We start from the raw sequence: 18,560 nt of genomic DNA, 5'->3' as shown, positions 1-18,560 counted from the left end.
GTTCATATGAGATTTAAAATTCAATGAAAACACTCAAACCTCAAACATTTCCATGTACTAGCATACCAGCTACAAAAACGTATTTGCTGGATAGACAGAATGAAAGATGCTTATAAAAATATCTTTTGCTATCAAACTAAGTGCATTGCTATGTATCATTATTAAATTATATTGCTTATAGTTGTTTCCCATTTTAGTGTTTCTGATTGAAAAGGCTAATGATGTAAGTTTTATTATTTCAAGATTGTTGTGTTATAGACAAATCTCTGTCAGTTAAACTGTTGTTATATACTTAAAGATATACTTAGTATCTTTCTCAGTATTTTCTAGTAAACAGTTTTTACAGCTATAATGGTTACACAGGGTCCTGCAATTAGAGTAAATCTACCAATGTTTTGAAAATGCTTCTGTGGTATGTAAAAGCAATTTCAGTTTGTTCCTGTAGGGACAGGTGAAGTGGGGTGGTTGTAGGGTATGTCATACAAAGGTTGAGTTCTTGCAGCAAGAGGTGTGAGAAAGATGTCAAGACTGGTAAAATGGGTTGGTGGAACATTTGAGGATACCCACCACTACACAAGGAACTGTCATGAGGAAATGCCATGGTTTACATGGATTACAGGCAAGCATTACTGGTTGCAGAGGTTGCAGCAGCTGTGTACAGAGCTTCAGAAATACTTTGCTGGATAGTAAAGGGCTGCAGATGGGGACACAATGGGACTACAGAGATACAAAGCACCGGACACTAGATGCGTGGGCACTGCATATACAGCCTCAAGGTCTCCCATCCCTCAAGTATGCTTCACCTCAACATAGGCAAGAACTTCTTAATACATTGAGGGTGACAGAGGTTGTGCAGTCTCCCTCTCTAGAGATATTCAAAACCCACAGGGATATTTTCCTGTGTCACCTGCTCCAGGTGACCCTGCCTTGGCAGGGGGGTTGGACTAGATGGTCTCCAGAGCTCCCTCTCAACCCTACACAATTCTGTATACACCTGGAGCAAGCAGACACAGCTTGTTAGGAGCACAAGCCGGCTACCACACCCAAGTGGTAACCTCCGTGGCGGTGTTTGGGACTGGATGCCGCACTCAGTGCCATGGTCTAGTTGACATGGTCGTGTTCGGTCACAGTTTGGACTCGGTGACCTCAGAGATCTTGCCCAACCCAGCTGATCCTGTGACTGTGCCAGCAGGGCACCCGCGGCCCCATCGCCCGCACTCAGCTCGAAAAGGCCACGTGGGCCCAGAGCTGCCACCGCGCACGCCGAGGGCTCAGCTGGGCCCCCCGCAGAAGCCCGGCGACCGGCGGGACAGGCACAGCGTGGGTGGCATTCCCCCCTCCAACCCCGCCGGCCATTCGTTCCCATTCCCCCTCCTCCTCTCCCGCTGGAAGATGGCAGCGCAGACCCGGGCGGAGGGGGAGCTCCGGAGCCGCCGCCATCTTGGGGCGGGAGGGACGGCGCCTGCGAGCCCCTCCCGCCGGGCCCTCGCCGGAAGTGGCGTCAGCGGCTCCCGCGCGGCCCCCAGCCCCCGCGCGGGTCTCGCGCCGCCGCCGCGCCGTCCCACCGTGCCCGCCGCGCGCGCCTCCACGCGGGGCAGAGCCGGGCGGGCGCGCGCACCGGGCCGGGCGGGGCGGGGAGGGCGCCGCCCCCGCCGCGAGCACCGGCCGTTACCGCAAGCCCCGCCCCTTCCGGGGCGCGCGCCGCGCCACCGCCCCCGCCTCCCTCCGTCCGGCCGCCGGTCCCTCCCTCCGCTCCCGCTCTCCCTTTTGTGAGTTATAGCAACCGTTGCCTTGTGAGTCGAGCGCCATAGTCACCGTAGTCCTGGCGACTGTTACCCATCAACAACAGCCGCTCCGCGCCCGCTCCTGCTCCTCCTCCTCCTGCCGCTGCTCCGCACCCCCCGCCTCACCGTCACCCACCACAACAACAACAACAACAACCGCAGCCGCCGCCAGCACCAGCAGCGACAGCGGGAGCGCCGCCGCAGCCCGCCCCGGCACAGGTGAACGCGCTCGGCGGGCGCTCCCCGGCCCTCCCTTCTTCTCCTCTTCCTCCTCCCCCGCGCGGCATCCAGGCCCGGGATGTGCCCTCGCGGCTCTCCCGTGCTCGCGGGGCACCCTCCGGTCTCTGCCGGCCCCGGGAGCGCGGCGCGGGGTGGAGCGGGGCGCGAGCACGGGCGGGGGTGCCGGGGCGGGCAGCGGGGCCGGCCCCGCGCGGGCGAGCGGCGGCACCGGCTGGGCGATGCTGCGGGACCTCCGGGACAATCGCTGGGATGCGGTGGGTGTGCGTCCGGCTCGAGTCTCTCGATCGTACTGGTCGGGAGGTGGAGAAATCGGCCGCAGGCGAAGGTTACTGACTTTAAACCCGAAAAAATGCCGTGGGTTTGGGAGGAAAGATGCAGCCGGAGACGGATCCTATAGGACGGCTAGAGCAGGGGTTGTTTTTCCCCTTTCACGTATAGGGGCCTTGTTCTGATTTGATGTGACTACTAAATATTTCAGGGTTTTGTGAACTTGCTGTATCTTTTAATGGTAGTCTCCTGCTATCGGTCATATCAGCTACTCTTTTTTTTTTTGTGCTTTCTGTATGATTTTTACTTTTATTCATAATTAGTGTTGCTGTTTATTTTAGTGCAAGCTACATTTCCTTTGTATTGTGAAGTGGGTTTTTGTTTATTCATACCCCCACCCATACACACACACAGTAGCAGGTGCTTTTTTTTCTTGTCACACTCCTTCTGCAGGGAATTGTCTTTTAAATGGTGCTTTCATATTGCCAGTGTAGTATGAAACAGTGAGTGTGTAGGTCTAGTTTATTGCACATGAGTTACGTTCGTGTGGAGAGAATCCATTTCAGTTTCCTTAAAGTCTCCACAATGATGGCAGTTCAAGATCCTGACTGCAAGTTTCAGTGCTGAGCAGCAAAGAATGGAGAAAACAAGAAATAGTATTAAAACAAAGTCTCTGATTTTGCTATTGCTGCTGTATTTCAAGAGTGTGTTTGCAAAAGAGAGAAGAGGCAGTTTTTTACCTCTCAAGGAGATGTTGTAGAAATCATGTTATTAATGAGTGTGGTTGCTTTGTATTTTCAGTCCAAAATGCTTGTTTTCTTCATCCTTTTTGTGATTGCTTATTAGGATCTAGAGATTTGTGTTGTCAGCAATGTCAAATCATACACTTCATACACTTTTTGAATTCTTTAACTGAATTTTAGGCATCTTTTATGGCAGTGAAATTCTCTTAACATCTCCGTATCTAGTTACACTCTCCCCTTTGACTTGTCAAATTGTGGGTTGTTGTGGCAGGCTTTTTTTACTTTTGAAGTGATAACTTATTTATTTAGTAAAATAATTAGAAGAAAATTATGTTCTTGTTTTTAATCTAAACCCTACATTTTCATTGTATATACTGTTTTCCGGTTTTTTATCTTTGGAACCTTGTGTAAAATGCAGGATTTCTCATTACAATTTCAACTACAAGATGCTCATTTTGTCTCATATTGGAACTACCAATGAATGAGGCAATTTTTTAAAGTGAGTATCGGCTACAAAATCTGCTAAGTAGTTAATGCATTGTTGATAGTAATATTTCTTGAGGTAAGGCATATTTGATCTGTCTTTTCTTTTTAATGTATATTTCACGGGCCAACAATAACTTAGGAAATAAATTATTTTGAGTAATGATCAAAAGTCTCTACATCATCATTATTTTATTATTTTACTCAAAGATTAAACCACTGCATGCTGATTTTCTAGGTCCTACTGTCAAATATGTTAAAGACATTAAAAATTTTTAGTGCAGGTTCTAGTATGGTATCAGTTATATGGCACACTTAAATCTTGATGCATTTGTTACTATTTTCTGCAGTTCATTGGTTTTTAAATAATTTCTGGCATCTACTGTTGTTGAAAAGAGAAGATGTCCTCTCTACACCGTATCTTTCTTGAGCAGTCCTCTTAGAGTGGGACAGAATACTACTCAGGATTGGGTCATTCCCTGAGTATTGAATTCTGTTTTTGCAGAACATGTACCCAGGCCCCTGGGTAGCAAAGGAAAGTGTGTGCATGTGTGTGAGACAAACTTTCTGTTTTAGGTCTGTGAGAAGACATACAGGTCTTAAAAATCATATTAAAAGCACATGATTTTGTCTAAAACCAGCAACCTTTGTAGTACTATTTAGACCCATTTTCTTTAGCCAGTGACTGCAGTTTGGAAAATAATACTTTAGGTATAATTATCTCTTTCAGTATTATGGATTTTACTGAGAAAAGTACGGACTCTTTATTATCACTGAGATACTGTGATGACCACAGATGAGATCTTCATTATGCATTCTGATTCTCTAATGCCCACAGCTAACAAAATAGTTGGTGTTTGTGATGCTAACCAGTGTTTGAAAATCAGGTGGCTTGTGATTATATTTTTTTTAACGCATAGGTTTTTATGACTTATATGGTGTAACTGTCTAATGGTTTTTCAGTGTATCCAAAGGAGCCAGTCAGGATTTTACGCTCTGCTGTATTACTACTGAGCTAAACCTATATTGTGCTACTGTGGAGAAACCCTTTCACTAATGTAGTGTAGGTATAGGAAATGGGAATCAAAGGTACAATGCTGTTAAGGAGTTCAAAGTTGTGGTGCTTTATTTGATAATTACATTCAGCTTTGTTAGCACTATCCCATTTCTTGTTCCTGCCTGATAGGATAGTTTGTTAATCACAAAATTGCCTACAGAAATAAATGTTGCAGTTTCTTTCCATTTTTACTAAACTTTATATTGAGAGGAAAGGCTTTATCGTTGTAGTTCCTTTTAGTGTTGTAGCTAGTGTTTCTGATTTTCATGCTTTACTTTGAGGCTTTCTTCCCTTTTAAAAAATTCTCAATTAGTTGTATTTTTACCTGCAGTCTCCGAAAGCTTACCATTTGCAGGTATGTATCTCCTGTGTCATGAGAAATGCTTAAAAAATGAATAGGCTTTAAAAAATACATGTGACTATTAAAATACTTTTTAAAAATAATTTTCAGTTGAAAAGACATGTTCTGAGTGCCCTACAAATACAAATAGAATAAAAAATAAACTTTCAGTGTCAATGTAATATCCATGTAGCTGGAGATCCATTTCAAAATCAAACTCCTTGTCAAATGAATGTGTTAGAATACAAAAAAGCAGAATGTTTTGAAATTATCAATTAAAGTGCTGATTTTTTTAATAAGAGGCTGAAAAAATCATCGAGGCTTTTAAAATGAATAGACTAATGTTTAAGACATTTTTTTGTATTAGCCACAAGTTTATTATTTATGTATTTTGCCTACAGTTGGTTGTCAATCATAACAATACTTCTCTTTTCTCACAGATGCTATTATACCCATATTTTGGAAATTTAAGGATCAGTACATATTCTGATTTGGCTAAATGTAGTTTGTTAGAGACAGATGGCTGATTTAAACAGGTGTCACTTTCATTTCTTTTGCCTTGTGTTGAGACTTCCAGAGGTTTACAAAAGAGCTGCCTAAAGCAGATGGTGATCTCCACTTCTGTGATTAGCAGAATGTACTTTTGTAAGAGATTATTTTCCCAGTGACTAGGTGTATTTTAATAGTTTGATGTGTCATATCAGAGTTTGTGTTTTAATAGTTAAAATGTTATATCAGAGTATGAAGTGTTCCCTGTAGTACAGTCATGTCATCTTTTTAATTCTTTACTCAGTGGACTTTGAAAAGAGATTATTTGGGTGTGAAATTTAGCAGTTTATGAGTGTGTGGATAGCTGTAGTCCTAATAATTGTCATTCTTGCAAGTCCAAGAGCAGATGTGTTGCTTGGTGTAACATTTTGTTTCATTAACTTATTTAACTTTTTTTACTTAAAGAATATTCCACTTTAGAATATTTTTTAATAAAAATGACTTATTATTAAGGACACGGGGTTAGTTTCAAACTTCTGTTTGTTTTAGATTTTTTTTTCTGGTACCTCTTTGTATTAGCACATCTGCAGTTTTCTTTTACATTTTTTTTATTCAGTACTTATAATATCCTCAGTTACAAAAGATTTTAATAAGGAAACATGAAAAAGAAGTTTATTACAAAAAAGACAACATTAAAAAAAAGAAAAAAGAAGCCCTTAGAAACAAAAATGCCGAAGAGTTATCGGAAAACAATGACTGGTGTTTATTGTTAGTTGTTTTCTTTCTAGTAGATGCACCAGAGGGTGCTATGCTATTTGAAATACAAAACCAAAAGCAAATCCTAAAAGTTCTTTCATTGAAATACATTGATAATGCATATGGGATTTGAATAAACCTTACTGAAATTTTCCCGCTTTCCTCTGTGCAGTGCAATATAGCAAACTTAGCGTGTTGACAATATTATGCTAAAAATCATAGAGGAAATTGGCTGCTCCGTATCTGATTATGTCTGTGTGTGTAGATATACACACACACTTAAAATACAATCTCTGTTCATTGAAAGAGAACAAAGATTTGTATGTAAATTATGTCTTTATCACATATAGCTGAAACAGTGTATACTTATTGAAGTACTGCATGAACTTGCCCGAGAGACACGTGTATTTTGGAGTGACTTTAATTGTATGTTATACTTTTCATTTATAAGTCTGTATTCACATTTTATGTAACTTGTTTATTTATATCTGAATGCTTTTTAAAAAATGCATTGCAGTTTATAGATTTTCTTTCTTTCTTTCTCACTGCAACTCTTCCTGGAAGAAACTGAGATTGAACCATACCCACGTACTCCTGAATTACAAAAGAGACAGGATATTTTTCTCCATCAATCATTAGTTCTGGGAAGGAAAACCACCAACCCCCTACTATTCAAAACAAAACAAAAAACAACCAAACAAAAAACAAACCAAACCCGCAACAGCCCCAGCCTCTAGAAATTTACAAGTACCACTATGTTTTAGTTCAAAAATTTATCTGTGGATAAATTAGATTAGAATTTAATTGCAGTAACTTCTGTCGTTTAATAATACCTTTTTTTTAATCATACACTGTAAGATTAATAAGGTAATATTGGTTTTGTATGTGTCATGGATAGTGTGTCTAGTTCAGTGTAATTTCCCTTTGGAAGCATGTGAAAATGTACAGGCTGGAGCTTGGGTAGTACACCTTAAATTGCTTGATTTTGCACACTACCTTTAATTGTCTTTCATGTTCCACTTTGGCAAGTTGTTTGGTTTTGGTCCCCTGTCTTCAGTTTTAGTGGCCTTAAATCAAGAAGAGGTGGTTAGACTATATGTAAGGTCTGTTTGATAAAAAAATTTCCTGGTTTACAATATAAATTTTAATGAGACTTGAAAGTTTAATTTCTAGCAAATCAGACTTCCTGTGTAAATACCTGTCTTATTTCTAACCGGTCTTGTTTGACATCCATAGCAATGCTATGATAATGTCAAATGCTGTATATGAGTAGCTGAATTTGAGTGTACTTGTAACTTTTATTACTTTTATTCATTCATTAAAGAGAGGAAAAAGATACTTAGCACTATTTTTACAGGTCATTTCATTCACCCGTGGACCCAGTACATTGACTGTATCTCAGCTTCTTAGACCATCTCTGAGTAAACAATATAATTACTTCTTTCATTTTCTTCTTATTGAAGTCTGATTTCTAATAGGGCAAGAGCCGTGTATTTAGATCTTGTTCAAGCTTTGGATGCTGCCTCTGCAACTAATGACTCAAAGCTGTGTTTACTGTTTATCTACCAAGTAAATGGATTCTCTCTTCTGTTTTACTACCTCATTATAATTAATCTAACCATGCTTTCTCTTACATACCACCTCAGGGATGTTTTCTAAACATTAAACTCAGTGTAGTTAAATCATGCAACGTTTCAAAGTAGAAATAGAAACAAGCAAATCTGTTAAAGTGTGTAGTATGTCACTTTACAGCTGCCATTGAGTCTTTACCTAAATTAAGGTGTTCTGGATTTGTGGTTTGTTTGTTTTTGTTGTGTGGGGTTTTTGTTTGTTTTTGTTGTGTGGGTTTTTTGTTTGTTTGTTTGTTTTAGGAGGGTGTATTTTTTTTCTTTTTGGTTAGTTGGTTGGTTTTTTTGGTTTTTTGGGGGTGGTTTTTTATGTGATAACTTCTTTTTTTCCTGTACTGTTAACCATGCTTTCCTTGCAAGGATTTGGAAAAATGTAATAGGATTCTGAGCCGGAACTGCTTACAAGACAGTTATTAAGGCTATAGAGAGCTATTTATTATGCTTCTGTGAAGCTGAAATTCGAAAATACATTTTTGACTTCAATGAGCTAGCTCATATTTTCTGAATTTTCAGGTGATGCTTTGTATATTGTTTCTCTAATAACTTTAGTCTGGTTTTCTCTCCCCCCTCCCCAGATGTGCCTAAATCTGGGGCGGGAAGAAGGGAGAGCAGTCTTGCTTATGTATTTCCCTTAATCTGACAGTGATATTGGATGTTTACGGGATTTTTGAGAGGTTTACTTGCTAGTGGATTAGATGACCAGGGTTGTCAATTTGAACTGTTGTCTTTTGGTGTGATCTGTTGCAGATTATCCACAATGCATTTTTTAAATGTTGCTGTTGGACTGTGTAGCCTCATCTAAACAAAACTAGACTCTTATCACCTGAGCTTTCTCTTCCTTATCTCATGGTAGCATTCTGCATTGCAAACAGCTGAGAGTGAAATTGACAGGCAAGTCTAAGAGAGTTGAACTGCAAAAAGTAACTGGTACTTACTAAGGAGAACTAAGTCTACTCACTATTGGTAGGTGAAAGGAAAAATAGCAAAATAATTGTAGTTCTCTTGCCATTGAATGCAGTGGTGAATGTTAATACTTCTTTGGTATGTTAAATGTCTCATAAATATCAAGATTCCTTTTCTATTTAATTGCTGCAAAAATATTCAGAATTGTCCATCTAAAACCCTAATTTCTATTCCAGTAAGATGCATGCTGTATTCTTACCTCTTTATTGTTCTGTGGCTTGAGAAGACAGACAATAGAGTTAGAGATTTAATGCAGGACGAATGTTTCCTCCTTCCTATTTTTGCTGATAATATGCATACTGTAGTTCTTCCATTATATGACTATACACAAAGGATTGTTAATTTCCTTTTCTAGTTAAGGTTTTATATACTATATTTATTATTGTGATTCATTGTTAATTACTTTGCATCTCAGCAAATTTGGGAGATACAGTAAAGAAAAAACCTTGCCTTAGAACTACTTGCGTTAATTGGAAACCAATACCTGCTTTTGGAAGTGTTTTTTTTTTTAGAAAATTAGTTTTTCTATAATCACCATTTAATAACCTATTTTATTTTGTCCACACTGTGTTAAACCACTTCATCTGAGTTGCAGTTTGCAAAGGAGTTGATAAGTAGTTCTTCTACATTCATTGTATTGTTTTCCTGTCAAATTTAGTTAACAGACTCTAGTATGTTTTTAGTTCCTCGGGGTTGATTCTGTATCACAGTAATAGCAATACCCTATGATATCAATACCCTGTAATATCAGGAAGATTATTCGCTGGAGTTTCTGAAAGTCATGGAAGCTCTTCTGTTGTTTTAGGGAGCAAAACATGCTTAGTATGAATCACAGATTTAACATAATTTAATGTAATTTTTATTTATTCGTAAATGGAGGTAAGTAGCACAAAAACATAGGTTCCATTCCCTTATTTTGTGGAAATAATTTTGTACTTAGATTCTGGGTTTTGAAGTGAGGCAAGAGTGAATGACTTAAGATAAAAGCACAGCTCTTCATGGTGTTGTCTCTTTCCAGGTGCTTTCTGACTGATGGTTGTCCTGAGTTGCTCAGGTTTTCTCCAGTTCTGAAACTCTTTTGTACTATAAGGAGCACAGTCCTGACAGGGACAATAGTGGGCAGGTAAATGTGTAGAGATTTGGTGCACTGGGTCTGTGGTCATGCGGAGATGAAAAAGGCTTAGTATTTTGCAAACCTGGGACTGGTTTACAAAATTAAGATTTTGTGACTGAAGCACCCTTTGTTTGGCACGCTTCTGTCAAACCGAGGAAAGGTTTATCTTTAGTAGACCAAGAATTAGAGTTGGTCCTACAAAGCAATAGCATAATTTATCATTAAAATAGTGACTCTATCTTATGGAACAGACCTCATAGTGTTTTAAAAGTTCTGAGTTTATGCTGGTTCAGTTGCATCTGTTTGGTGTAGTGGTTTTTTTAATGCTGTTGTTTCAGGTCATCCAGATAGTTAGTAATCAAACTGTGTAACCTTATGAACTTGTGTGGTCTGGGATATCCAGATATCAGTAGTGTCTTATATCTAAAGTTGTTTGTGGAGTCAGATCCTACCAAGGTTTAAATTTCAGATATTAAAATTGCCTGCCATGATCCTGATATGAACCACTAAGTCGAGTTTCCTGTCTTTAGCAGGAAGGTAAACAGTGTGTTACACTGTTACAGTGTACACTGTAACAGTGATTAACAGGTATTCAGTATCTTCACTGCTTGTTGTTTCTTTAGTATTTACTTCTCCATGTTGAATCTGAAGAAACTGACATTTCTTGACTCTAGGGAAAAACTAGATGCACTGCAGTGACCAACTTTCTTGACCTAATGCAGACAGATTCTTCATGTGGCCTCAAATCACAAGTTACAAGCATTTTTCAGGCAACTGAGATGAAGAGGAGTTTTAGAATTACCTTGCATGTGGAAGATTGCCTTTTAAGGGTTCCCACTGCTTGATTTCAAGTTGAAATACTAATCTTGTTTAAAAGTATAACATTCTCTTCCCACACTTCATTATATGGGAAAAGATACAGTGTCCAAGGCAAGAAAACAGATCTATGCAGCAGATAAGAAAATGGAAGTTAAGTTTTGGTAATCTGTGATAGGGGAAGGGAGGTGTGTGTGGGAAGTTTTGATCAGAAATGCTATAATACTTGTCCCAGAGTCTGTAGCGTAGGAATGGCAGGCAGCATAACAGGGTTTGGCCATTAAAAATGGCCAAGATATAACTGGATGTTAATAGTGGGAACTGAGATGTTGATTCATAATGTGTTAGGTCCTCTAATAAAATCAGTTGTGTTATCTCCATAAAACAAGCTGCCTGGTCACAAGTGTAACTTTGTTTTACAGTTATGCTTCTGAACTCCCAATGATATACTCTCATTGGCTAATATTTATATTTTGTTTTTAAAAATATGTTCAATTTACATAAAGTGCTTCTGTCTTTCATGTACTGATTCAAAAGCTTTTTATGTAACTCTTGTTACAGCATTTAACCTGCTAGTTCTGTTTGCTAAAGGAACAGAAGATGCTTAGGGTACTCAGTGCAGTATGGTGGGCAGTTTGTGGTTTATTTGTATTTGGCTCGTTGGGCTATTTTTCCTTGGAGAGTGAAAGAAATGTGGCAGATAATTTCTCAGGAATAACAATCATCTAGCAGGGCATTGCATGCTAACCTAGGAGGTTCAGCCTTGTCGAATGGAGTTACGTGTTTTAGGGCAGTGGGTAAAACTGATGGTTTTCACATCACTGACTGGTATGTCGTTTCTGTATTGAGTATATTTTCTGGGATACTCTGTTAACTGTCCTTCTCAGGGTGTTAGAAAGCATATCTTTTCTTACAGCAAACATACAGATTGTCTGTTATGAACACAGTAATTTTGTGCTACTTAGTGAAATCTAGAGCAGTCACTGAAAAAAAGACTCTTTTAACCTACTTCTGCAGTAATATACTGGCCAAATGGGAGAGGAGTACCAGTCCTGTGCAGCTCTCAAGGGCCTCACAGACCTGTAGCTGTTAATCTGCAGATTACAGGCTGGGGACAGAGTGGCTGGGACTACAGGCTTGTTGAGGCCCTGAACATGCAGCAGTGTGCCTTGGCTGTAGGGAAAATCCAAAGTGTCACTTGGGCTGTATGAACATGGCTATAGGCAGGAAATGGAGGGAAATGCTATCCCACCTCTCTGAATTTATTAGGCAACATTTACCTTCATTTCTACTTTTGCGCTAACCCCCACTCTCCTGTGGCAGTGGGAACGATGTTGGTAAACATACTTACTGGAGTAAGTTCAGCAGAGGCCCACTAAGACAGTCAGGATCTAGAGCACACACGTCTCCAAGGAGACACTGAGGGACCTGGGCTTGTTCAGTCGGGAGAAGAAAGAGTTGCAGGGGTCCTAACAGCAGCCTTTCCTAATACCTAGTTCCTAAATATAAGGAGGTCTTCAAGAAGATGGAGCCAGGTTTTTCACATAAGTGCATGGTAGAAGGATGAGAGACAATATTCCTAAGCTGAAACAAGAGACTGGAGATAAGGAAAATATTTTTCAGGATGAGGACAACCCCACAAGGCAGCAAGGTTTTGCCATCTCTGCCTTTGGAGATTTTCAGGCTCTGACTGGATAAAGGAGGAGGAGCTGGTCTGATGCCAAGTCTGAGTCTGCTTTGGGGGAAGTAAGTTGGACTTGGGAGCTCCTGAAATCCATGGCAGCCCAAGCTATGCTATGGTTTTACTTGTGGTTCTTGCTCTACAGCAGAAGTTCCTAGATGGGATCTAGTTTGTCTTCTTGTTGGCCATTTCTGTTGCAATTGATTGCATTTGCACATTTTTGTTGAGGCAAAAGAGAAAAATAAATGAAAAGAGGAAAAACTGCAAACAACATTGTGATGGTTCGGACTTGGCTCCCTGCCAAATGGCCAAACCCCCAGTAGCAGCCTCCGCCCCTTCCCCCTTCCTTTTTCTCCCAGGGTAAAGGAAAAAAAACTATGCAAATTGAAGAACCCAGAAATCAAGTTAGTTATATTTAAAAAAATATATATTTGATGTATATTACAGTTAAGATGCTATGTACACAGCAAAAAGGAATCCAAACACCCCCTGAAGGGATAGGGAAAGGGGAAAAGGAACAAAAGGAGACAAAAAAGGGACACCGAGCAGATATACGCAATCAAACCCGAGAACTAGTAAAATAACTAGTAAAACTAATCTCACCACGTCCCTTAGAAAAGCAGGATTGGCAGACACAGCCAGCACTTTCCGAACCCCCATGTGGCAGGCCAGTGGTCGCTGCAGGCCTCAGCCTTAGATAAGCGAGGCCAATGCAAGGACCCACTGTTCCCAAACCTCGCTGGAAGAAAAGAGAGCAAAGGCCTCTCCTCCCTTCTTATTTATGTAAAAATCGTATGGAATACTGGGAACACTGCCCCTTCCTTGGTTACAAACTGGTCACCAGGGAAGGCCTAGATTAAAACCACCACAAACATTTTTACTGGAAATTATTTAGAATTTTGAAATAAATTGGATAATTTCCTGTCTTTGGTGAAACAAATACAGGGGGTTTGGTGAAACATTCTGTATTTGGCTAACTGCCTGGTGATTTGTAAGTGGTGTTCAAGATACATGAAAGCCAGGAATCCGAAGAGGGTTTTTTTTTGTTATGAGGATGTCTAAAATATTTTCTTATAACACACCTGTGTTCACTTTGATAAGAATTGGATTGAGTCCAAAAAAGAATTTGGGAAGCAAGGATGATTGTTTTTGTCTCTATAAAGAGATGTTTGTTTTAAAAAAAAGTTTGCTTTATCATATAGCTGCAAATATGAAATGAATAATGGAGATAAAGAGCAAGGGTCTAAGGAAGTGCATATTACAGTAACTGCTATTGGTAAAGTCAGAAAAATAGTTTCATAATCAATGCTTCTAGTGATTGAAGTGGTTCTGTTTGGGGGTGTTTTGCTAGTTTTGGCTGAGGTTTGATCGTGGTGGGTCATTCAAAGTCCATAGCAAAATTGTTGTATCTCTTACTTTTGTTTAACACTGCTTGAGGGATAAGGAAAAACATACGTATACGTTACTAATTATAATGCATACAGTTTTGATAATCAAGGCAGTATTAGAAAGTAATCCCTTTATTTAAATGCAAACGTTTCATATTTGTTAATAAGTTGAGTTGAATTGAATGATTAAGGCAGGGATAAGCAAATAGATTGCTGAGACCTGTGTTTTTATTTTACTCATAATTTACTTAACTTACCTCTATCGAATTTGAGAATTTAAGTGGAAGTGGGATGCAGGATTTTCATAATGTTTCCCAAATCTTTTCCAAGGAAAAATCCTTTTTCTGCGCAGTGAAAACTTTGAGTGTCCTAAGAGAACTAACACTGTAACACAGTCAGTACCTTTTCCAAGTTACTCTATTTTACTGTCCATGTCTTTTAGAATGTTCCTGTCAAGTCTCATCAGACTTTTACAAATCAATTATTAAAATGAATTTCAAGTAATTAAAGTGCTATAAATCTTGGTGAGCAAAACAAAGAGCTGCCATAAGGAAAACAAATGGAATAAATGTCAGCATATCTCAAAAATTATATAAATAGATACTCAGTGTTGGTGTTGTATGTGTCGCAGCTTAGATTTTTATGTTCCCATACTGTAAATGAGATAGCCAATGGTAGCTATTTGATGTTATTTTCCTGTTACTTGGTAAATATGGAAGACAGTTAAATGATATGTTATATAGTCATATGGCTTTAATTTAAGACTCAGAAATCAAATTCAGTTTCTGCTGTTCATAAAATAAATCTTGAATAAATATTGTCACCGAATGTTCTTTATATTTGAATTGGGTTTTTATTCTCTATCAGGGCAGTAGGTTGCAGCCTAATAAAACAAATCTTACCAAATAATTATAAAAATCAGTTGCCATTACCTTTCATTAAGCCATTTTTTGAAAGTGAAATTACTTAAACTTCCTGAGCATAAAGCTTTTTGTCAGGTAATATGAAAATTTCTCTTGGGAGTGTTTTGTAACCTTAGAAGCCAACAAACAAACAAACATGCCTTGGATCCAATTGTGCCATTTTTAATATTCCATTTGTATTGTGAGTACAATTACTGTAAACATTGAGATTTGCTAAGTATTCCCTATTGTATAGTACCACCTTGATTAATGAAATTCTTTTTTTTATAATTGAGTTCCTCCCCCTTTTTTTTTTTTTTTTTTTTAATTCCCATTTCTGTCTGCTGATGTTTCTCATTATTCTTCACTTCATTTGGGTTTTACATTGTGCTTCATATTTTTTCTATCTCAGTGGTTTTTCTTTGGGGGCAGAAAAACCCATGGTAGCTAAACCTACCGAATAAGAAACAATATGCATATATTCATTTGACAGTTTCATATTTTCACATGCTGTCTAAAGTCAATCTTAGCTAAGAGCTTAGAAAGTGGATTTCTTTAATAGAAGTGTATTGATAAGGAGGATTTAATAATTTTAGAATATTGTTTATAAATATATACCTGGTAGCTAAAAATATAAGTTGAAGTGGTTTGTTCTAAATCACACATGGAACAAAAATAAAAGTATTGATATCTATCTAGGAAATATAAGCTGTGGCTTGTTCAAATCACTCTCTTGTAAAGTAGTCAGTACTGTTAGATTTGAAAACCAGAACAGAATGCCTTGTTTGAAACTGAGTGTCTCTTACTGCAAGGTGAACAAAAAGCCATGTGGTAGTTTTTCTGTATGTTTGGCTTACAGAATTTTCTTGGTTTACTTTTGTGTGTATGGATTTGTATATATTTTTAATGTAAAAATGCATTTTGTCATTCCATGAGACATCAAAATCAACCATTTGTGGTACTATCTTGAATAAATATGTGCTTGTGAAAGCCAATGTATTGGAAAAAGTCACACAGTGTGATAGTAAATTTCAAGCATGTTTGGTAAAATAATTTTTGTAGAGTGAGAGTGTTTCTTTGTCATTTCTTCCAACATAATTTTTGGTGTATTTCCTGTAGGATTGCTGTTGTTGAATTTGCTCTGGAGAATAAATTTCCTAAATTAAAAAAAAGAGAAAGAATGCAATAAACTTAGTGAAATGTTAATTGTCTTGTTACAGTTACTGTACTTTAAATCTATAGTTACTATACTTCAAGTATATGGATACAAAACAAAGCAGTAGATTTCTAAAGATACTTAAAATTCAAATGATGGGGTGCAGTGAAGGATGTCTTCAGGACATAAAGCAGTATTTTAAAATAAGGTAGATTTTGTAAGTGTGTTTCTTAATTTCTGAATGTTTCTAAATTTCTAAATATTTCTTTTTTTCTTTCAAATTAAAGTATATACCACTCTTTAAATCTTCCTTTATGTGAGCAGTTTTTCTTCCTTTGCAGTTTATGATCCTTTTTTGCTGCCTTATTATATTATCATTGATGACAGTGAGATCTACTTGCATATATTTTGCAATTACAATTGTATTTTACTATATATTTTATTATATAATATGGGTTTTGCGCTTGTTTTTAGTTATTAAGCTCTGCAACTCAGTATCTACTGGTCTTTGGGTTTTTTTTTCTTGTTCCATGTTGGATGCCTGGCTTACATGCAGTTTAATATTTAACAGCTTACCTGGGATAGTGAGGTGTGACAAGGGTGCTAAACATCACACACTGCTGACATATACCCAGCTGGTTGTAGGGATAGCCAAGGTACTGAGGTCTGCTTCCAGGGACTGCCTGATTCTTTCTTTGCCAGCAACCACTTTGCTTTCTTGTTTGCTAACCTCTAGCTTTCTCTCTGGGTTCTTTAGCGTGCTTTATGACAGTGTATACAAAATTGATACTTAAAAAATATATTCTGAGGAACGTTATTTGATGCAATTGGAAGGAACTTGTATGGAGAAATTCAGAATCTCTTTCTTTTACCAGCTACCTGACAACAGATAAATCTCCAAGCTCTGGGGAAAATAGCCCCACATATTGAGAAGTGGAATGCTCCAAGGATATCTTAAAATAAGATCTTGAAGTGTTTGCAGTTTTTGGTGATGGTGTGTATTTGTTGTTGATGTTTCAGGGAGCTCAGGGGAGCAGTTGTACATGCATTTTTTCTGGTGTAATTATGGAGGTAGTGAATTATATCCTAAGAATAGGATTCTAGAATTGTGGGAGAAACGTTATGTTCTTAAGTCATCTTCGTAACGTGGAACAGTCTCCTAAAACCAAGGGAACATTCAGCTTGTGTAGCGTCCTTGAATGGCCAGTTCTGAGTTATCTTCTATGATAAAGGATGGAGGAATCCTAACCGTGTCCTTAAACTCAATATAGCCAGATTCTATCAAATTTCTTTTATTAAACTGTCAGTGAAGACAACCAGAGTGTCTCACCAGATTGAAAAAAATCAAGACCTTATTCTATTTTGTGTAAAGAAACCACTGATGTCTGCGAGCTTCATTTGCCTCAGTGAAAGCAAATGTCATACTTAAAGAATCATTTAAGGAAAAAATGATCTGGTAGATGGGCATAGCTTTGCATCCGTTGTCTTTGTCAAAATCTTTCTTGTCTCTAATGAGTTCTTGGACAACACCGAAGTACTTAACAAGCTCTAATGAAATGTTTACTGTGAAACAGTTCAGATAATCAATACCTAGTTTTTAATTCTAAACATGTATGTAGTTTTACAGCATAATATGCTGTATTGTTCTAGCTGTACCTCTAGCTATATCTAGCTGTTGTCCAAGCAGCCTGCCATCTTTAAGCTCACAACCACTAGGATAACTTAATATTGCAATGATCTTTTCTTTATAGAATTATAAAAAACTTTCTAGCAGTGGTGATTATACACAGCAATTCTTTATCTATGGGTTTGGCTGTAGAAGTCAATGGAAGGTGTTTGATTCGGGTACTAGGTTGTAGACCCTGCGAGATTAGCAGCTGTCAACTGTTCTAGGCTAAATGCATCAACTGTAGGGGATAAGGCAAGTCCTTTGTGGTTTGGGTGTTACCCTAATACAGGTGAAAAGTTTAGTTTTCATTTAGAAGAAGGTTGTGCAACCTTTAAATTCTGGAGAAGCAGCAAAGTTCTAGTTAGAAGACTTTGAATTCATGAATGCATTCTGCTGATATTTGCTGTTTTAGCCACAGTGTTCTGAGATTTATGTCTTCAGAACAGTGTTGATATTTGTTATTGTTTTCAAGTTTTCTCTAGAAAACGTCAGCCACTAAGTAGTACAAAGCATTTTGGGAAGGATAAATCCTTGCATTTCCTTATCTGACTACTATAGTCCATTTTGTGGTGCTGGCTGTTAAGTCTGTTGTACAGACAATTAATCTTAATATTTGCAATAACTTTTGGGAAGTGGGTTTCTTTCTTAAATTTGTACTCTTAAGGAAACAGGTTTCGTTTGTTTTTTTTCTGGTGTGTCTGTCCATCTTACTCAAAAGAGGGTTAGAAGCTTCAGAAAAAGAGATACCAACAAAATAATTTGTTAGAAAAAGTAAGCAAAAATGTGTACTACCACTAAAGAAGGGGCAGTTTCAACTCATTTTGCACTCCCAGCGTCCTGGAGAGTCAGTCAGCACTCACAGTCTGTGCTAGTTTGTTGTAGTATGGATCCATTTAAAGGACCAAGCTGGAGGAAATGCAGCTTTCTTAATTCTGGTGCTGTAGAACAACTTGTTCTTTGGTACAGGCTGGAACAGCCTCCGATTATTAGAATGAAAAGCACAGTAATCAGCTCTTTTGCAGGTCATTTCTTAGCCATTCTCCAGCAGATTTGAAAAATGTTGCTGAAAGAAATGAGTCTGCAG

General features: G+C 38.4%; 1 protein-coding gene across 2 annotated transcripts in view; it reads left to right on the top strand.

Moving 5' to 3' along the window:
- The first annotated feature begins 1,747 nt into the window (after nucleotides 1-1,747).
- Nucleotides 1,748-18,560, top strand: part of RFX3 (regulatory factor X3) — a 103,658-nt gene continuing 86,845 nt past the window's right edge. For both annotated transcript variants that reach the window (XM_050328514.1, XM_050328513.1), the window contains exon 1: nucleotides 1,748-2,003. The gene's annotated coding sequence lies outside the window, so the exon portion shown is untranslated. The remainder of the gene's footprint in view (nucleotides 2,004-18,560) is intronic.

This window comes from Myiozetetes cayanensis, unplaced genomic scaffold, assembly GCF_022539395.1.
Source record: "Myiozetetes cayanensis isolate MyiCay16 unplaced genomic scaffold, myiCay2020 scf4, whole genome shotgun sequence".
Classification (NCBI taxonomy): Eukaryota; Metazoa; Chordata; class Aves; order Passeriformes; family Tyrannidae; genus Myiozetetes; species Myiozetetes cayanensis.
This window is presented reverse-complemented; position numbering and strand designations above follow the sequence as displayed.